The sequence below is a fragment of the Nansenia antarctica genome (genome assembly GCF_963989245.1).
Source record: "Nansenia antarctica genome assembly, chromosome: 12".
NCBI classification, from domain to species: Eukaryota; Metazoa; Chordata; class Actinopteri; order Argentiniformes; family Microstomatidae; genus Nansenia; species Nansenia antarctica.
In genome coordinates this window covers 28,679,933-28,703,142 of record NC_137682.1, presented here as the reverse complement: position 1 = coordinate 28,703,142, position 23,210 = coordinate 28,679,933, and positions in this window count along the sequence as shown.

The window sequence follows — 23,210 nt, the reverse complement described above, 5'->3', positions numbered from 1 at the left end:
CGAATGCAAAAAACAGTCCACTCTAAGAACAGGCAGCTTGGACACTTTCAGAACAGCTCAGTTAATGACTGAAAACAGCTCTCGAAGAGATTGTCAAAAGAGACTCCGAAAACGAAACGTTGATTACTTTTGAGCAAAAGGCTGCACACACGCAATTCAAGTTGCTCTGATTGTCATTTAGAGTTACATTATAGGATTATTCAACAACAAGTCGAAATGTGCTCGTGAAAGGCAGAAAACAACACTTTGATAGTTTGATATAACTTGAGAACGAATGCAAAAAACAGTCCACTCTAAGAACAGGCCGCTTGGACACTTTCAGAACAGCTCTGTTAATGACTGAAAACAGCTCTCGAAGAGATTGTCAAAAGAGACTCCGAAAACGAAACGTTGATCACTTTTGAGCAAAAGGCTGCACACACGCAATTCAAGTTGCTCTGATTGTCATTTAGAGTTACATTATAGGATTATTCAACAACAAGTCAAAATGTGCTCGTGAAAGGCAGAAAACAACACTTTGATAGTTTGATATAACTTGAGAACGAATGCAAAAAACAGTCCACTCTAAGAACAGGCCGCTTGGACACTTTCAGAACAGCTCTGTTAATGACTGAAAACAGCTCTGTTAATGACTGAAAACAGCTCTCGAAGAGATTGTCAAAAGAGACTCTGAAAACGAAACGTTGATCACTTTTGAGCAAAAGGCTGCACACACGCAATTCAAGTTGCTCTGATTGTCATTTAGAGTTACATTATAGGATTATTCAACAACAAGTCAAAATGTGCTCGTGAAAGGCAGAAAACAACACTTTGATAGTTTGATATAACTTGAGAACGAATGCAAAAAACAGTCCACTCTAAGAACAGGCCGCTTGGACACTTTCAGAACAGCTCTGTTAATGACTGAAAACAGCTCTCGAAGAGATTGTCAAAAGAGACTCTGAAAACGAAACGTTGATCACTTTTGAGCAAAAGGCTGCACACACGCAATTCAAGTTGCTCTGATTGTCATTTAGAGTTACATTATAGGATTATTCAACAACAAGTCAAAATGTGCTCGTGAAAGGCAGAAAACAACACTTTGATAGTTTGATATAACTTGAGAACGAATGCAAAAAACAGTCCACTCTAAGAACAGGCCGCTTGGACACTTTCAGAACAGCTCTGTTAATGACTGAAAACAGCTCTCGAAGAGATTGTCAAAAGAGACTCCGAAAACGAAACGTTGATCACTTTTGAGCAAAAGGCTGCACACACGCAATTCAAGTTGCTCTGATTGTCATTTAGAGTTACATTATAGGAGCATTCAGCAACAAGTCAAAATGTGCTCCAGAAAAGCAGAAAACAACACTGATAGAACTTGAGAACGAATGCAAAAAACAGTCCACTCTAAGAACAGGCCGCTTGGACACTTTCAGAACAGCTCTGTTAATGACTGAAAACAGCTCTCGAAGAGATTGTCAAAAGAGACTCCGAAAACGAAACGTTGATCACTTTTGAGCAAAAGGCTGCACACACGCAATTCAAGTTGCTCTGATTGTCATTTAGAGTTACATTATAGGATTATTCAACAACAAGTCAAAATGTGCTCGTGAAAGGCAGAAAACAACACTTTGATAGTTTAATATAACTTGAGAACGAATGCAAAAAACAGTCCACTCTAAGAACAGGCCGCTTGGACACTTTCAGAACAGCTCTGTTAATGACTGAAAACAGCTCTCGAAGAGATTGTCAAAAGAGACTCTGAAAACGAAACGTTGATCACTTTTGAGCAAAAGGCTGCACACACGCAATTCAAGTTGCTCTGATTGTCATTTAGAGTTACATTATAGGATTATTCAACAACAAGTCAAAATGTGCTCGTGAAAGGCAGAAAACAACACTTTGATAGTTTGATATAACTTGAGAACGAATGCAAAAAACAGTCCACTCTAAGAACAGGCCGCTTGGACACTTTCAGAACAGCTCTGTTAATGACTGAAAACAGCTCCCGAAGAGATTGTCAAAAGAGACTCTGAAAACGAAACGTTGATCACTTTTGAGCAAAAGGCTGCACACACGCAATTCAAGTTGCTCTGATTGTCATTTAGAGTTACATTATAGGATTATTCAACAACAAGTCAAAATGTGCTCGTGAAAGGCAGAAAACAACACTTTGATAGTTTGATATAACTTGAGAACGAATGCAAAAAACAGTCCACTCTAGGAACAGGCCGCTTGGACACTTTCAGAACAGCTCTGTTAATGACTGAAAACAGCTCTCGAAGAGATTGTCAAAAGAGACTCCGAAAACGAAACGTTGATCACTTTTGAGCAAAAGGCTGCACACACGCAATTCAAGTTGCTCTGATTGTCATTTAGAGTTACATTATAGGAGCATTCAGCAACAAGTCAAAATGTGCTCCAGAAAAGCAGAAAACAACACTGATAGAACTTGAGAACGAATGCAAAAAACAGTCCACTCTAAGAACAGGCCGCTTGGACACTTTCAGAACAGCTCTGTTAATGACTGAAAACAGCTCTCGAAGAGATTGTCAAAAGAGACTCCGAAAACGAAACGTTGATCACTTTTGAGCAAAAGGCTGCACACACGCAATTCAAGTTGCTCTGATTGTCATTAAGAGTTACATTATAGGATTATTCAACAACAAGTCAAAATGTGCTCGTGAAAGGCAGAAAACAACACTTTGATAGTTTAATATAACTTGAGAACGAATGCAAAAAACAGTCCACTCTAAGAACAGGCCGCTTGGACACTTTCAGAACAGCTCTGTTAATGACTGAAAACAGCTCTCGAAGAGATTGTCAAAAGAGACTCCGAAAACGAAACGTTGATCACTTTTGAGCAAAAGGCTGCACACACGCAATTCAAGTTGCTCTGATTGTCATTTAGAGCAGGGGTCTTCAACCTTTTTCAGCCCAAGGACCCCTTGGACGCGAGACAAACAGAACAGGGACCCCCATATGTATATATATATATATATTTTTTTTTAATGTGTCACATTTTAAGGCCTATAATAACTTTTATATTTACTTAATTCACCTTTTATTCCACCTTATTATTTATATGCTGGGTTATTAGCCTATATGTGATTGATAAAAATATATAATTTCCCGTTATTGATTAACGTTAAAAAAAAAATTGCTAACTTTATGTTAGACTCTGCATCATGGGAATCATTTATTTTGTAAATAGTTTTTGTCAAAAGTAGTGTATTATTGCCTATTAATGTTTGTACTTTACTCAATATCATTTTTTAAATATTTTTTAATTCTCACAAATTATTTTGGTGAACAATTGTCAATTTGGTGAATAATTGTCAATTATTATGAAAAAAATTGGCGGACCCCCTGCAGTACCTCTGCGAACCCCCTAGGGGTCGCGGACCCCTGGTTGAAGACCACTGATTTAGAGTTACATTATAGGATTATTCAACAACAAGTCAAAATGTGCTCGTGAAAGGCAGAAAACAACAATTTGATAGTTTGATATAACTTGAGAACGAATGCAAAAAACAGTCCACTCTAAGAACAGGCCGCTTGGACACTTTCAGAACAGCTCTGTTAATGACTGAAAACAGCTCTCGAAGAGATTGTCAAAAGAGACTCTGAAAACGAAACGTTGATCACTTTTGAGCAAAAGGCTGCACACACGCAATTCAAGTTGCTCTGATTGTCATTTAGAGTTACATTATAGGAGCATTCAACAACAAGTCAAAATGTGCTCGAGAAAGGCAGAAAACAACACTTTGATAGTTTGATATATAATTGAGAACGAATGCAAAAAACAGTCCACTCTAAGAACAGGCCGCTTGGACACTTTCAGAACAGCTCAGTTAATGACTGAAAACAGCTCTCGAAGAGATTGTCAAAAGAGACTCCGAAAACGAAACGTTGATTACTTTTGAGCAAAAGGCTGCACACACGCAATTCAAGTTGCTCTGATTGTCATTTAGAGTTACATTATAGGATTATTCAACAACAAGTCGAAATGTGCTCGTGAAAGGCAGAAAACAACACTTTGATAGTTTGATATAACTTGAGAACGAATGCAAAAAACAGTCCACTCTAAGAACAGGCCGCTTGGACACTTTCAGAACAGCTCTGTTAATGACTGAAAACAGCTCTCGAAGAGATTGTCAAAAGAGACTCCGAAAACGAAACGTTGATCACTTTTGAGCAAAAGGCTGCACACACGCAATTCAAGTTGCTCTGATTGTCATTTAGAGTTACATTATAGGATTATTCAACAACAAGTCAAAATGTGCTCGTGAAAGGCAGAAAACAACACTTTGATAGTTTGATATAACTTGAGAACGAATGCAAAAAACAGTCCACTCTAAGAACAGGCCGCTTGGACACTTTCAGAACAGCTCTGTTAATGACTGAAAACAGCTCTGTTAATGACTGAAAACAGCTCTCGAAGAGATTGTCAAAAGAGACTCTGAAAACGAAACGTTGATCACTTTTGAGCAAAAGGCTGCACACACGCAATTCAAGTTGCTCTGATTGTCATTTAGAGTTACATTATAGGATTATTCAACAACAAGTCAAAATGTGCTCGTGAAAGGCAGAAAACAACACTTTGATAGTTTGATATAACTTGAGAACGAATGCAAAAAACAGTCCACTCTAAGAACAGGCCGCTTGGACACTTTCAGAACAGCTCTGTTAATGACTGAAAACAGCTCTCGAAGAGATTGTCAAAAGAGACTCTGAAAACGAAACGTTGATCACTTTTGAGCAAAAGGCTGCACACACGCAATTCAAGTTGCTCTGATTGTCATTTAGAGTTACATTATAGGATTATTCAACAACAAGTCAAAATGTGCTCGTGAAAGGCAGAAAACAACACTTTGATAGTTTGATATAACTTGAGAACGAATGCAAAAAACAGTCCACTCTAAGAACAGGCCGCTTGGACACTTTCAGAACAGCTCTGTTAATGACTGAAAACAGCTCTCGAAGAGATTGTCAAAAGAGACTCCGAAAACGAAACGTTGATCACTTTTGAGCAAAAGGCTGCACACACGCAATTCAAGTTGCTCTGATTGTCATTTAGAGTTACATTATAGGAGCATTCAGCAACAAGTCAAAATGTGCTCCAGAAAAGCAGAAAACAACACTGATAGAACTTGAGAACGAATGCAAAAAACAGTCCACTCTAAGAACAGGCCGCTTGGACACTTTCAGAACAGCTCTGTTAATGACTGAAAACAGCTCTCGAAGAGATTGTCAAAAGAGACTCCGAAAACGAAACGTTGATCACTTTTGAGCAAAAGGCTGCACACACGCAATTCAAGTTGCTCTGATTGTCATTTAGAGTTACATTATAGGATTATTCAACAACAAGTCAAAATGTGCTCGTGAAAGGCAGAAAACAACACTTTGATAGTTTAATATAACTTGAGAACGAATGCAAAAAACAGTCCACTCTAAGAACAGGCCGCTTGGACACTTTCAGAACAGCTCTGTTAATGACTGAAAACAGCTCTCGAAGAGATTGTCAAAAGAGACTCTGAAAACGAAACGTTGATCACTTTTGAGCAAAAGGCTGCACACACGCAATTCAAGTTGCTCTGATTGTCATTTAGAGTTACATTATAGGATTATTCAACAACAAGTCAAAATGTGCTCGTGAAAGGCAGAAAACAACACTTTGATAGTTTGATATAACTTGAGAACGAATGCAAAAAACAGTCCACTCTAAGAACAGGCCGCTTGGACACTTTCAGAACAGCTCTGTTAATGACTGAAAACAGCTCCCGAAGAGATTGTCAAAAGAGACTCTGAAAACGAAACGTTGATCACTTTTGAGCAAAAGGCTGCACACACGCAATTCAAGTTGCTCTGATTGTCATTTAGAGTTACATTATAGGATTATTCAACAACAAGTCAAAATGTGCTCGTGAAAGGCAGAAAACAACACTTTGATAGTTTGATATAACTTGAGAACGAATGCAAAAAACAGTCCACTCTAGGAACAGGCCGCTTGGACACTTTCAGAACAGCTCTGTTAATGACTGAAAACAGCTCTCGAAGAGATTGTCAAAAGAGACTCCGAAAACGAAACGTTGATCACTTTTGAGCAAAAGGCTGCACACACGCAATTCAAGTTGCTCTGATTGTCATTTAGAGTTACATTATAGGAGCATTCAGCAACAAGTCAAAATGTGCTCCAGAAAAGCAGAAAACAACACTGATAGAACTTGAGAACGAATGCAAAAAACAGTCCACTCTAAGAACAGGCCGCTTGGACACTTTCAGAACAGCTCTGTTAATGACTGAAAACAGCTCTCGAAGAGATTGTCAAAAGAGACTCCGAAAACGAAACGTTGATCACTTTTGAGCAAAAGGCTGCACACACGCAATTCAAGTTGCTCTGATTGTCATTAAGAGTTACATTATAGGATTATTCAACAACAAGTCAAAATGTGCTCGTGAAAGGCAGAAAACAACACTTTGATAGTTTAATATAACTTGAGAACGAATGCAAAAAACAGTCCACTCTAAGAACAGGCCGCTTGGACACTTTCAGAACAGCTCTGTTAATGACTGAAAACAGCTCTCGAAGAGATTGTCAAAAGAGACTCCGAAAACGAAACGTTGATCACTTTTGAGCAAAAGGCTGCACACACGCAATTCAAGTTGCTCTGATTGTCATTTAGAGCAGGGGTCTTCAACCTTTTTCAGCCCAAGGACCCCTTGGACGCGAGACAAACAGAACAGGGACCCCCATATGTATATATATATATATTTTTTTTTAATGTGTCACATTTTAAGGCCTATAATAACTTTTATATTTACTTAATTCACCTTTTATTCCACCTTATTATTTATATGCTGGGTTATTAGCCTATATGTGATTGATAAAAATATATAATTTCCCGTTATTGATTAACGTTAAAAAAAAATTTGCTAACTTTATGTTAGACTCTGCATCATGGGAATCATTTATTTTGTAAATAGTTTTTGTCAAAAGTAGTGTATTATTGCCTATTAATGTTTGTACTTTACTCAATATCATTTTTTAAATATTTTTTAATTCTCACAAATTATTTTGGTGAACAATTGTCAATTTGGTGAATAATTGTCAATTATTATGAAAAAAATTGGCGGACCCCCTGCAGTACCTCTGCGAACCCCCTAGGGGTCGCGGACCCCTGGTTGAAGACCACTGATTTAGAGTTACATTATAGGATTATTCAACAACAAGTCAAAATGTGCTCGTGAAAGGCAGAAAACAACAATTTGATAGTTTGATATAACTTGAGAACGAATGCAAAAAACAGTCCACTCTAAGAACAGGCCGCTTGGACACTTTCAGAACAGCTCTGTTAATGACTGAAAACAGCTCTCGAAGAGATTGTCAAAAGAGACTCTGAAAACGAAACGTTGATCACTTTTGAGCAAAAGGCTGCACACACGCAATTCAAGTTGCTCTGATTGTCATTTAGAGTTACATTATAGGAGCATTCAACAACAAGTCAAAATGTGCTCGAGAAAGGCAGAAAACAACACTTTGATAGTTTGATATATAATTGAGAACGAATGCAAAAAACAGTCCACTCTAAGAACAGGCCGCTTGGACACTTTCAGAACAGCTCAGTTAATGACTGAAAACAGCTCTCGAAGAGATTGTCAAAAGAGACTCCGAAAACGAAACGTTGATTACTTTTGAGCAAAAGGCTGCACACACGCAATTCAAGTTGCTCTGATTGTCATTTAGAGTTACATTATAGGATTATTCAACAACAAGTCGAAATGTGCTCGTGAAAGGCAGAAAACAACACTTTGATAGTTTGATATAACTTGAGAACGAATGCAAAAAACAGTCCACTCTAAGAACAGGCCGCTTGGACACTTTCAGAACAGCTCTGTTAATGACTGAAAACAGCTCTCGAAGAGATTGTCAAAAGAGACTCCGAAAACGAAACGTTGATCACTTTTGAGCAAAAGGCTGCACACACGCAATTCAAGTTGCTCTGATTGTCATTTAGAGTTACATTATAGGATTATTCAACAACAAGTCAAAATGTGCTCGTGAAAGGCAGAAAACAACACTTTGATAGTTTGATATAACTTGAGAACGAATGCAAAAAACAGTCCACTCTAAGAACAGGCCGCTTGGACACTTTCAGAACAGCTCTGTTAATGACTGAAAACAGCTCTGTTAATGACTGAAAACAGCTCTCGAAGAGATTGTCAAAAGAGACTCTGAAAACGAAACGTTGATCACTTTTGAGCAAAAGGCTGCACACACGCAATTCAAGTTGCTCTGATTGTCATTTAGAGTTACATTATAGGATTATTCAACAACAAGTCAAAATGTGCTCGTGAAAGGCAGAAAACAACACTTTGATAGTTTGATATAACTTGAGAACGAATGCAAAAAACAGTCCACTCTAAGAACAGGCCGCTTGGACACTTTCAGAACAGCTCTGTTAATGACTGAAAACAGCTCTCGAAGAGATTGTCAAAAGAGACTCTGAAAACGAAACGTTGATCACTTTTGAGCAAAAGGCTGCACACACGCAATTCAAGTTGCTCTGATTGTCATTTAGAGTTACATTATAGGATTATTCAACAACAAGTCAAAATGTGCTCGTGAAAGGCAGAAAACAACACTTTGATAGTTTGATATAACTTGAGAACGAATGCAAAAAACAGTCCACTCTAAGAACAGGCCGCTTGGACACTTTCAGAACAGCTCTGTTAATGACTGAAAACAGCTCTCGAAGAGATTGTCAAAAGAGACTCCGAAAACGAAACGTTGATCACTTTTGAGCAAAAGGCTGCACACACGCAATTCAAGTTGCTCTGATTGTCATTTAGAGTTACATTATAGGAGCATTCAGCAACAAGTCAAAATGTGCTCCAGAAAAGCAGAAAACAACACTGATAGAACTTGAGAACGAATGCAAAAAACAGTCCACTCTAAGAACAGGCCGCTTGGACACTTTCAGAACAGCTCTGTTAATGACTGAAAACAGCTCTCGAAGAGATTGTCAAAAGAGACTCCGAAAACGAAACGTTGATCACTTTTGAGCAAAAGGCTGCACACACGCAATTCAAGTTGCTCTGATTGTCATTTAGAGTTACATTATAGGATTATTCAACAACAAGTCAAAATGTGCTCGTGAAAGGCAGAAAACAACACTTTGATAGTTTAATATAACTTGAGAACGAATGCAAAAAACAGTCCACTCTAAGAACAGGCCGCTTGGACACTTTCAGAACAGCTCTGTTAATGACTGAAAACAGCTCTCGAAGAGATTGTCAAAAGAGACTCTGAAAACGAAACGTTGATCACTTTTGAGCAAAAGGCTGCACACACGCAATTCAAGTTGCTCTGATTGTCATTTAGAGTTACATTATAGGATTATTCAACAACAAGTCAAAATGTGCTCGTGAAAGGCAGAAAACAACACTTTGATAGTTTGATATAACTTGAGAACGAATGCAAAAAACAGTCCACTCTAAGAACAGGCCGCTTGGACACTTTCAGAACAGCTCTGTTAATGACTGAAAACAGCTCCCGAAGAGATTGTCAAAAGAGACTCTGAAAACGAAACGTTGATCACTTTTGAGCAAAAGGCTGCACACACGCAATTCAAGTTGCTCTGATTGTCATTTAGAGTTACATTATAGGATTATTCAACAACAAGTCAAAATGTGCTCGTGAAAGGCAGAAAACAACACTTTGATAGTTTGATATAACTTGAGAACGAATGCAAAAAACAGTCCACTCTAGGAACAGGCCGCTTGGACACTTTCAGAACAGCTCTGTTAATGACTGAAAACAGCTCTCGAAGAGATTGTCAAAAGAGACTCCGAAAACGAAACGTTGATCACTTTTGAGCAAAAGGCTGCACACACGCAATTCAAGTTGCTCTGATTGTCATTTAGAGTTACATTATAGGAGCATTCAGCAACAAGTCAAAATGTGCTCCAGAAAAGCAGAAAACAACACTGATAGAACTTGAGAACGAATGCAAAAAACAGTCCACTCTAAGAACAGGCCGCTTGGACACTTTCAGAACAGCTCTGTTAATGACTGAAAACAGCTCTCGAAGAGATTGTCAAAAGAGACTCCGAAAACGAAACGTTGATCACTTTTGAGCAAAAGGCTGCACACACGCAATTCAAGTTGCTCTGATTGTCATTTAGAGCAGGGGTCTTCAACCTTTTTCAGCCCAAGGACCCCTTGGACGCGAGACAAACAGAACAGGGACCCCCATATGTATATATATATATATATTTTTTTTTTTAATGTGTCACATTTTAAGGCCTATAATAACTTTTATATTTACTTAATTCACCTTTTATTCCACCTTATTATTTATATGCTGGGTTATTAGCCTATATGTGATTGATAAAAATATATAATTTCCCGTTATTGATTAACGTTAAAAAAAATTTTGCTAACTTTATGTTAGACTCTGCATCATGGGAATCATTTATTTTGTAAATAGTTTTTGTCAAAAGTAGTGTATTATTGCCTATTAATGTTTGTACTTTACTCAATATCATTTTTTAAATATTTTTTAATTCTCACAAATTATTTTGGTGAACAATTGTCAATTTGGTGAATAATTGTCAATTATTATGAAAAAAATTGGCGGACCCCCTGCAGTACCTCTGCGAACCCCCTAGGGGTCGCGGACCCCTGGTTGAAGACCACTGATTTAGAGTTACATTATAGGATTATTCAACAACAAGTCAAAATGTGCTCGTGAAAGGCAGAAAACAACAATTTGATAGTTTGATATAACTTGAGAACGAATGCAAAAAACAGTCCACTCTAAGAACAGGCCGCTTGGACACTTTCAGAACAGCTCTGTTAATGACTGAAAACAGCTCTCGAAGAGATTGTCAAAAGAGACTCTGAAAACGAAACGTTGATCACTTTTGAGCAAAAGGCTGCACACACGCAATTCAAGTTGCTCTGATTGTCATTTAGAGTTACATTATAGGAGCATTCAACAACAAGTCAAAATGTGCTCGAGAAAGGCAGAAAACAACACTTTGATAGTTTGATATATAATTGAGAACGAATGCAAAAAACAGTCCACTCTAAGAACAGGCCGCTTGGACACTTTCAGAACAGCTCAGTTAATGACTGAAAACAGCTCTCGAAGAGATTGTCAAAAGAGACTCCGAAAACGAAACGTTGATTACTTTTGAGCAAAAGGCTGCACACACGCAATTCAAGTTGCTCTGATTGTCATTTAGAGTTACATTATAGGATTATTCAACAACAAGTCGAAATGTGCTCGTGAAAGGCAGAAAACAACACTTTGATAGTTTGATATAACTTGAGAACGAATGCAAAAAACAGTCCACTCTAAGAACAGGCCGCTTGGACACTTTCAGAACAGCTCTGTTAATGACTGAAAACAGCTCTCGAAGAGATTGTCAAAAGAGACTCCGAAAACGAAACGTTGATCACTTTTGAGCAAAAGGCTGCACACACGCAATTCAAGTTGCTCTGATTGTCATTTAGAGTTACATTATAGGATTATTCAACAACAAGTCAAAATGTGCTCGTGAAAGGCAGAAAACAACACTTTGATAGTTTGATATAACTTGAGAACGAATGCAAAAAACAGTCCACTCTAAGAACAGGCCGCTTGGACACTTTCAGAACAGCTCTGTTAATGACTGAAAACAGCTCTGTTAATGACTGAAAACAGCTCTCGAAGAGATTGTCAAAAGAGACTCTGAAAACGAAACGTTGATCACTTTTGAGCAAAAGGCTGCACACACGCAATTCAAGTTGCTCTGATTGTCATTTAGAGTTACATTATAGGATTATTCAACAACAAGTCAAAATGTGCTCGTGAAAGGCAGAAAACAACACTTTGATAGTTTGATATAACTTGAGAACGAATGCAAAAAACAGTCCACTCTAAGAACAGGCCGCTTGGACACTTTCAGAACAGCTCTGTTAATGACTGAAAACAGCTCTCGAAGAGATTGTCAAAAGAGACTCCGAAAAAGAAACGTTGATCACTTTTGAGCAAAAGGCTGCACACACGCAATTCAAGTTGCTCCTGATTGTCATTTAGAGTTACATTATAGGATTATTCAACAACAAGTCAAAATGTGCTCGTGAAAGGCAGAAAACAACACTTTGATAGTTTGATATAACTTGAGAACGAATGCAAAAAACAGTCCACTCTAAGAACAGGCCGCTTGGACACTTTCAGAACAGCTCTGTTAATGACTGTAAACAGCTCTCGAAGAGATTGTCAAAAGAGACTCCGAAAACGAAACGTTGATCACTTTTGAGCAAAAAGCTGCACACACGCAATTCAAGTTGCTCTGATTGTCATTTAGAGTTACATTATAGGAGCATTCAGCAACAAGTCAAAATGTGCTCCAGAAAAGCAGAAAACAACACTGATAGAACTTGAGAACGAATGCAAAAAACAGTCCACTCTAAGAACAGGCAGCTTGGACACTTTCAGAACAGCTCTGTTAATGAATGAAAACAGCTCTCGAAGAGATTGTCAAAAGAGACTCCGAAAACGAAACGTTGATCACTTTTGAGCAAAAAGCTGCACACACGCAATTCAAGTTGCTCTGATTGTCATTTAGAGTTACATTATAGGAGCATTCAGCAACAAGTCAAAATGTGCTCCAGAAAAGCAGAAAACAACACTGATAGAACTTGAGAACGAATGCAAAAAACAGTCCACTCTAAGAACAGGCCGCTTGGACACTTTCAGAACAGCTCTGTTAATGAATGAAAACAGCTCTCGAAGAGATTGTCAAAAGAGACTCCGAAAACGAAACGTTGATCACTTTTGAGCAAAAGGCTGCACACACGCAATTCAAGTTGCTCTGATTGTCATTTAGAGTTACATTATAGGATTATTCAACAACAAGTCAAAATGTGCTCGTGAAAGGCAGAAAACAACACTTTGATAGTTTAATATAACTTGAGAACGAATGCAAGAAAACAGTCCACTCTAAGAACAGGCCGCTTGGACACTTTCAGAACAGCTCTGTTAATGACTGTAAACAGCTCTCGAAGAGATTGTCAAAAGAGACTCCGAAAACGAAACGTTGATCACTTTTGAGCAAAAGGCTGCACACACGCAATTCAAGTTGCTCTGATTGTCATTTAGAGTTACATTATAGGATTATTCAACAACAAGTCAAAATGTGCTCGTGAAAGGCAGAAAACAACACTTTGATAGTTTGATATAACTTGAGAACGAATGCAAAAAACAGTCCACTCTAAGAACAGGCCGCTTGGACACTTTCAGAACAGCTCTGTTAATGACTGAAAACAGCTCTGTTAATGACTGAAAACAGCTCTCGAAGAGATTGTCAAAAGAGACTCTGAAAACGAAACGTTGATCACTTTTGAGCAAAAGGCTGCACACACGCAATTCAAGTTGCTCTGATTGTCATTTAGAGTTACATTATAGGATTATTCAACAACAAGTCAAAATGTGCTCGTGAAAGGCAGAAAACAACACTTTGATAGTTTGATATAACTTGAGAACGAATGCAAAAAACAGTCCACTCTAAGAACAGGCCGCTTGGACACTTTCAGAACAGCTCTGTTAATGACTGAAAACAGCTCTCGAAGAGATTGTCAAAAGAGACTCTGAAAACGAAACGTTGATCACTTTTGAGCAAAAGGCTGCACACACGCAATTCAAGTTGCTCTGATTGTCATTTAGAGTTACATTATAGGATTATTCAACAACAAGTCAAAATGTGCTCGTGAAAGGCAGAAAACAACACTTTGATAGTTTGATATAACTTGAGAACGAATGCAAAAAACAGTCCACTCTAAGAACAGGCCGCTTGGACACTTTCAGAACAGCTCTGTTAATGACTGAAAACAGCTCTCGAAGAGATTGTCAAAAGAGACTCCGAAAATGAAACGTTGATCACTTTTGAGCAAAAGGCTGCACACACGCAATTCAAGTTGCTCTGATTGTCATTTAGAGTTACATTATAGGAGCATTCAGCAACAAGTCAAAATGTGCTCCAGAAAAGCAGAAAACAACACTGATAGAACTTGAGAACGAATGCAAAAAACAGTCCACTCTAAGAACAGGCCGCTTGGACACTTTCAGAACAGCTCTGTTAATGACTGAAAACAGCTCTCGAAGAGATTGTCAAAAGAGACTCCGAAAACGAAACGTTGATCACTTTTGAGCAAAAGGCTGCACACACGCAATTCAAGTTGCTCTGATTGTCATTTAGAGTTACATTATAGGATTATTCAACAACAAGTCAAAATGTGCTCGTGAAAGGCAGAAAACAACACTTTGATAGTTTAATATAACTTGAGAACGAATGCAAAAAACAGTCCACTCTAAGAACAGGCCGCTTGGACACTTTCAGAACAGCTCTGTTAATGACTGTAAACAGCTCTCGAAGAGATTGTCAAAAGAGACTCCGAAAACGAAACGTTGATCACTTTTGAGCAAAAGGCTGCACACACGCAATTCAAGTTGCTCTGATTGTCATTTAGAGTTACATTATAGGATTATTCAACAACAAGTCAAAATGTGCTCGTGAAAGGCAGAAAACAACACTTTGATAGTTTGATATAACTTGAGAACGAATGCAAAAAACAGTCCACTCTAAGAACAGGCCGCTTGGACACTTTCAGAACAGCTCTGTTAATGACTGAAAACAGCTCCCGAAGAGATTGTCAAAAGAGACTCTGAAAACGAAACGTTGATCACTTTTGAGCAAAAGGCTGCACACACGCAATTCAAGTTGCTCTGATTGTCATTTAGAGTTACATTATAGGATTATTCAACAACAAGTCAAAATGTGCTCGTGAAAGGCAGAAAACAACACTTTGATAGTTTGATATAACTTGAGAACGAATGCAAAAAACAGTCCACTCTAGGAACAGGCCGCTTGGACACTTTCAGAACAGCTCTGTTAATGACTGAAAACAGCTCTCGAAGAGATTGTCAAAAGAGACTCCGAAAACGAAACGTTGATCACTTTTGAGCAAAAGGCTGCACACACGCAATTCAAGTTGCTCTGATTGTCATTTAGAGTTACATTATAGGAGCATTCAGCAACAAGTCAAAATGTGCTCCAGAAAAGCAGAAAACAACACTGATAGAACTTGAGAACGAATGCAAAAAACAGTCCACTCTAAGAACAGGCCGCTTGGACACTTTCAGAACAGCTCTGTTAATGACTGAAAACAGCTCTCGAAGAGATTGTCAAAAGAGACTCCGAAAACGAAACGTTGATCACTTTTGAGCAAAAGGCTGCACACACGCAATTCAAGTTGCTCTGATTGTCATTAAGAGTTACATTATAGGATTATTCAACAACAAGTCAAAATGTGCTCGTGAAAGGCAGAAAACAACACTTTGATAGTTTAATATAACTTGAGAACGAATGCAAAAAACAGTCCACTCTAAGAACAGGCCGCTTGGACACTTTCAGAACAGCTCTGTTAATGACTGAAAACAGCTCTCGAAGAGATTGTCAAAAGAGACTCCGAAAACGAAACGTTGATCACTTTTGAGCAAAAGGCTGCACACACGCAATTCAAGTTGCTCTGATTGTCATTTAGAGCAGGGGTCTTCAACCTTTTTCAGCCCAAGGACCCCTTGGACGCGAGACAAACAGAACAGGGACCCCCATATGTATATATATATATTTTTTTTTTTAATGTGTCACATTTTAAGGCCTATAATAACTTTTATATTTACTTAATTCACCTTTTATTCCACCTTATTATTTATATGCTGGGTTATTAGCCTATATGTGATTGATAAAAATATATAATTTCCCGTTATTGATTAACGTTAAAATTTTTTTTGCTAACTTTATGTTAGACTCTGCATCATGGGAATCATTTATTTTGTAAATAGTTTTTGTCAAAAGTAGTGTATTATTGCCTATTAATGTTTGTACTTTACTCAATATCATTTTTTAAATATTTTTTAATTCTCACAAATTATTTTGGTGAACAATTGTCAATTTGGTGAATAATTGTCAATTATTATGAAAAAAATTGGCGGACCCCCTGCAGTACCTCTGCGAACCCCCTAGGGGTCGCGGACCCCTGGTTGAAGACCACTGATTTAGAGTTACATTATAGGATTATTCAACAACAAGTCAAAATGTGCTCGTGAAAGGCAGAAAACAACAATTTGATAGTTTGATATAACTTGAGAACGAATGCAAAAAACAGTCCACTCTAAGAACAGGCCGCTTGGACACTTTCAGAACAGCTCTGTTAATGACTGAAAACAGCTCTCGAAGAGATTGTCAAAAGAGACTCTGAAAACGAAACGTTGATCACTTTTGAGCAAAAGGCTGCACACACGCAATTCAAGTTGCTCTGATTGTCATTTAGAGTTACATTATAGGAGCATTCAACAACAAGTCAAAATGTGCTCGAGAAAGGCAGAAAACAACACTTTGATAGTTTGATATATAATTGAGAACGAATGCAAAAAACAGTCCACTCTAAGAACAGGCCGCTTGGACACTTTCAGAACAGCTCAGTTAATGACTGAAAACAGCTCTCGAAGAGATTGTCAAAAGAGACTCCGAAAACGAAACGTTGATTACTTTTGAGCAAAAGGCCGCACACACGCAATTCAAGTTGCTCTGATTGTCATTTAGAGTTACATTATAGGATTATTCAACAACAAGTCGAAATGTGCTCGTGAAAGGCAGAAAACAACACTTTGATAGTTTGATATAACTTGAGAACGAATGCAAAAAACAGTCCACTCTAAGAACAGGCCGCTTGGACACTTTCAGAACAGCTCTGTTAATGACTGAAAACAGCTCTCGAAGAGATTGTCAAAAGAGACTCCGAAAACGAAACGTTGATCACTTTTGAGCAAAAGGCTGCACACACGCAATTCAAGTTGCTCTGATTGTCATTTAGAGTTACATTATAGGATTATTCAACAACAAGTCAAAATGTGCTCGTGAAAGGCAGAAAACAACACTTTGATAGTTTGATATAACTTGAGAACGAATGCAAAAAACAGTCCACTCTAAGAACAGGCCGCTTGGACACTTTCAGAACAGCTCTGTTAATGACTGAAAACAGCTCTGTTAATGACTGAAAACAGCTCTCGAAGAGATTGTCAAAAGAGACTCTGAAAACGAAACGTTGATCACTTTTGAGCAAAAGGCTGCACACACGCAATTCAAGTTGCTCTGATTGTCATTTAGAGTTACATTATAGGATTATTCAACAACAAGTCAAAATGTGCTCGTGAAAGGCAGAAAACAACACTTTGATAGTTTGATATAACTTGAGAACGAATGCAAAAAACAGTCCACTCTAAGAACAGGCCGCTTGGACACTTTCAGAACAGCTCTGTTAATGACTGTAAACAGCTCTCGAAGAGATTGTCAAAAGAGACTCCGAAAACGAAACGTTGATCACTTTTGAGCAAAAGGCTGCACACACGCAATTCAAGTTGCTCTGATTGTCATTTAGAGTTACATTATAGGATTATTCAACAACAAGTCAAAATGTGCTCGTGAAAGGCAGAAAACAACACTTTGATAGTTTGATATAACTTGAGAACGAATGCAAAAAACAGTCCACTCTAAGAACAGGCCGCTTGGACACTTTCAGAACAGCTCTGTTAATGACTGAAAACAGCTCTCGAAGAGATTGTCAAAAGAGACTCTGAAAACGAAACGTTGATCACTTTTGAGCAAAAGGCTGCACACACGCAATTCAAGTTGCTCTGATTGTCATTTAGAGTTACATTATAGGATTATTCAACAACAAGTCAAAATGTGCTCGTGAAAGGCAGAAAACAACACTTTGATAGTTTGATATAACTTGAGAACGAATGCAAAAAACAGTCCACTCTAAGAACAGGCCGCTTGGACACTTTCAGAACAGCTCTGTTAATGACTGAAAACAGCTCTGTTAATGACTGAAAACAGCTCTCGAAGAGATTGTCAAAAGAGACTCTGAAAACGAAACGTTGATCACTTTTGAGCAAAAGGCTGCACACACGCAATTCAAGTTGCTCTGATTGTCATTTAGAGTTACATTATAGGATTATTCAACAACAAGTCAAAATGTGCTCGTGAAAGGCAGAAAACAACACTTTGATAGTTTGATATAACTTGAGAACGAATGCAAAAAACAGTCCACTCTAAGAACAGGCCGCTTGGACACTTTCAGAACAGCTCTGTTAATGACTGAAAACAGCTCTCGAAGAGATTGTCAAAAGAGACTCCGAAAAAGAAACGTTGATCACTTTTGAGCAAAAGGCTGCACACACGCAATTCAAGTTGCTCCTGATTGTCATTTAGAGTTACATTATAGGATTATTCAACAACAAGTCAAAATGTGCTCGTGAAAGGCAGAAAACAACACTTTGATAGTTTGATATAACTTGAGAACGAATGCAAAAAACAGTCCACTCTAAGAACAGGCCGCTTGGACACTTTCAGAACAGCTCTGTTAATGACTGTAAACAGCTCTCGAAGAGATTGTCAAAAGAGACTCCGAAAACGAAACGTTGATCACTTTTGAGCAAAAAGCTGCACACACGCAATTCAAGTTGCTCTGATTGTCATTTAGAGTTACATTATAGGAGCATTCAGCAACAAGTCAAAATGTGCTCCAGAAAAGCAGAAAACAACACTGATAGAACTTGAGAACGAATGCAAAAAACAGTCCACTCTAAGAACAGGCCGCTTGGACACTTTCAGAACAGCTCTGTTAATGAATGAAAACAGCTCTCGAAGAGATTGTCAAAAGAGACTCCGAAAACGAAACGTTGATCACTTTTGAGCAAAAAGCTGCACACACGCAATTCAAGTTGCTCTGATTGTCATTTAGAGTTACATTATAGGAGCATTCAGCAACAAGTCAAAATGTGCTCCAGAAAAGCAGAAAACAACACTGATAGAACTTGAGAACGAATGCAAAAAACAGTCCACTCTAAGAACAGGCCGCTTGGACACTTTCAGAACAGCTCTGTTAATGAATGAAAACAGCTCTCGAAGAGATTGTCAAAAGAGACTCCGAAAACGAAACGTTGATCACTTTTGAGCAAAAGGCTGCACACACGCAATTCAAGTTGCTCTGATTGTCATTTAGAGTTACATTATAGGATTATTCAACAACAAGTCAAAATGTGCTCGTGAAAGGCAGAAAACAACACTTTGATAGTTTAATATAACTTGAGAACGAATGCAAGAAAACAGTCCACTCTAAGAACAGGCCGCTTGGACACTTTCAGAACAGCTCTGTTAATGACTGTAAACAGCTCTCGAAGAGATTGTCAAAAGAGACTCCGAAAACGAAACGTTGATCACTTTTGAGCAAAAGGCTGCACACACGCAATTCAAGTTGCTCTGATTGTCATTTAGAGTTACATTATAGGATTATTCAACAACAAGTCAAAATGTGCTCGTGAAAGGCAGAAAACAACACTTTGATAGTTTGATATAACTTGAGAACGAATGCAAAAAACAGTCCACTCTAAGAACAGGCCGCTTGGACACTTTCAGAACAGCTCTGTTAATGACTGAAAACAGCTCTGTTAATGACTGAAAACAGCTCTCGAAGAGATTGTCAAAAGAGACTCTGAAAACGAAACGTTGATCACTTTTGAGCAAAAGGCTGCACACACGCAATTCAAGTTGCTCTGATTGTCATTTAGAGTTACATTATAGGATTATTCAACAACAAGTCAAAATGTGCTCGTGAAAGGCAGAAAACAACACTTTGATAGTTTGATATAACTTGAGAACGAATGCAAAAAACAGTCCACTCTAAGAACAGGCCGCTTGGACACTTTCAGAACAGCTCTGTTAATGACTGTAAACAGCTCTCGAAGAGATTGTCAAAAGAGACTCCGAAAACGAAACGTTGATCACTTTTGAGCAAAAGGCTGCACACACGCAATTCAAGTTGCTCTGATTGTCATTTAGAGTTACATTATAGGATTATTCAACAACAAGTCAAAATGTGCTCGTGAAAGGCAGAAAACAACACTTTGATAGTTTGATATAACTTGAGAACGAATGCAAAAAACAGTCCACTCTAAGAACAGGCCGCTTGGACACTTTCAGAACAGCTCTGTTAATGACTGAAAACAGCTCTCGAAGAGATTGTCAAAAGAGACTCTGAAAACGAAACGTTGATCACTTTTGAGCAAAAGGCTGCACACACGCAATTCAAGTTGCTCTGATTGTCATTTAGAGTTACATTATAGGATTATTCAACAACAAGTCAAAATGTGCTCGTGAAAGGCAGAAAACAACACTTTGATAGTTTGATATAACTTGAGAACGAATGCAAAAAACAGTCCACTCTAAGAACAGGCCGCTTGGACACTTTCAGAACAGCTCTGTTAATGACTGAAAACAGCTCTCGAAGAGATTGTCAAAAGAGACTCCGAAAAAGAAACGTTGATCACTTTTGAGCAAAAGGCTGCACACACGCAATTCAAGTTGCTCCTGATTGTCATTTAGAGTTACATTATAGGATTATTCAACAACAAGTCAAAATGTGCTCGTGAAAGGCAGAAAACAACACTTTGATAGTTTGATATAACTTGAGAACGAATGCAAAAAACAGTCCACTCTAAGAACAGGCCGCTTGGACACTTTCAGAACAGCTCTGTTAATGACTGTAAACAGCTCTCGAAGAGATTGTCAAAAGAGACTCCGAAAACGAAACGTTGATCACTTTTGAGCAAAAAGCTGCACACACGCAATTCAAGTTGCTCTGATTGTCATTTAGAGTTACATTATAGGAGCATTCAGCAACAAGTCAAAATGTGCTCCAGAAAAGCAGAAAACAACACTGATAGAACTTGAGAACGAATGCAAAAAACAGTCCACTCTAAGAACAGGCCGCTTGGACACTTTCAGAACAGCTCTGTTAATGAATGAAAACAGCTCTCGAAGAGATTGTCAAAAGAGACTCCGAAAACGAAACGTTGATCACTTTTGAGCAAAAAGCTGCACACACGCAATTCAAGTTGCTCTGATTGTCATTTAGAGTTACATTATAGGAGCATTCAGCAACAAGTCAAAATGTGCTCCAGAAAAGCAGAAAACAACACTGATAGAACTTGAGAACGAATGCAAAAAACAGTCCACTCTAAGAACAGGCCGCTTGGACACTTTCAGAACAGCTCTGTTAATGAATGAAAACAGCTCTCGAAGAGATTGTCAAAAGAGACTCCGAAAACGAAACGTTGATCACTTTTGAGCAAAAGGCTGCACACACGCAATTCAAGTTGCTCTGATTGTCATTTAGAGTTACATTATAGGATTATTCAACAACAAGTCAAAATGTGCTCGTGAAAGGCAGAAAACAACACTTTGATAGTTTAATATAACTTGAGAACGAATGCAAGAAAACAGTCCACTCTAAGAACAGGCCGCTTGGACACTTTCAGAACAGCTCTGTTAATGACTGTAAACAGCTCTCGAAGAGATTGTCAAAAGAGACTCCGAAAACGAAACGTTGATCACTTTTGAGCAAAAGGCTGCACACACGCAATTCAAGTTGCTCTGATTGTCATTTAGAGTTACATTATAGGATTATTCAACAACAAGTCAAAATGTGCTCGTGAAAGGCAGAAAACAACACTTTGATAGTTTGATATAACTTGAGAACGAATGCAAAAAACAGTCCACTCTAAGAACAGGCCGCTTGGACACTTTCAGAACAGCTCTGTTAATGACTGAAAACAGCTCTGTTAATGACTGAAAACAGCTCTCGAAGAGATTGTCAAAAGAGACTCTGAAAACGAAACGTTGATCACTTTTGAGCAAAAGGCTGCACACACGCAATTCAAGTTGCTCTGATTGTCATTTAGAGTTACATTATAGGATTATTCAACAACAAGTCAAAATGTGCTCGTGAAAGGCAGAAAACAACACTTTGATAGTTTGATATAACTTGAGAACGAATGCAAAAAACAGTCCACTCTAAGAACAGGCCGCTTGGACACTTTCAGAACAGCTCTGTTAATGACTGTAAACAGCTCTCGAAGAGATTGTCAAAAGAGACTCCGAAAACGAAACGTTGATCACTTTTGAGCAAAAGGCTGCACACACGCAATTCAAGTTGCTCTGATTGTCATTTAGAGTTACATTATAGGATTATTCAACAACAAGTCAAAATGTGCTCGTGAAAGGCAGAAAACAACACTTTGATAGTTTGATATAACTTGAGAACGAATGCAAAAAACAGTCCACTCTAAGAACAGGCCGCTTGGACACTTTCAGAACAGCTCTGTTAATGACTGAAAACAGCTCTCGAAGAGATTGTCAAAAGAGACTCTGAAAACGAAACGTTGATCACTTTTGAGCAAAAGGCTGCACACACGCAATTCAAGTTGCTCTGATTGTCATTTAGAGTTACATTATAGGATTATTCAACAACAAGTCAAAATGTGCTCGTGAAAGGCAGAAAACAACACTTTGATAGTTTGATATAACTTGAGAACGAATGCAAAAAACAGTCCACTCTAAGAACAGGCCGCTTGGACACTTTCAGAACAGCTCTGTTAATGACTGAAAACAGCTCTGTTAATGACTGAAAACAGCTCTCGAAGAGATTGTCAAAAGAGACTCTGAAAACGAAACGTTGATCACTTTTGAGCAAAAGGCTGCACACACGCAATTCAAGTTGCTCTGATTGTCATTTAGAGTTACATTATAGGATTATTCAACAACAAGTCAAAATGTGCTCGTGAAAGGCAGAAAACAACACTTTGATAGTTTGATATAACTTGAGAACGAATGCAAAAAACAGTCCACTCTAAGAACAGGCCGCTTGGACACTTTCAGAACAGCTCTGTTAATGACTGAAAACAGCTCTCGAAGAGATTGTCAAAAGAGACTCCGAAAAAGAAACGTTGATCACTTTTGAGCAAAAGGCTGCACACACGCAATTCAAGTTGCTCCTGATTGTCATTTAGAGTTACATTATAGGATTATTCAACAACAAGTCAAAATGTGCTCGTGAAAGGCAGAAAACAACACTTTGATAGTTTGATATAACTTGAGAACGAATGCAAAAAACAGTCCACTCTAAGAACAGGCCGCTTGGACACTTTCAGAACAGCTCTGTTAATGACTGTAAACAGCTCTCGAAGAGATTGTCAAAAGAGACTCCGAAAACGAAACGTTGATCACTTTTGAGCAAAAAGCTGCACACACGCAATTCAAGTTGCTCTGATTGT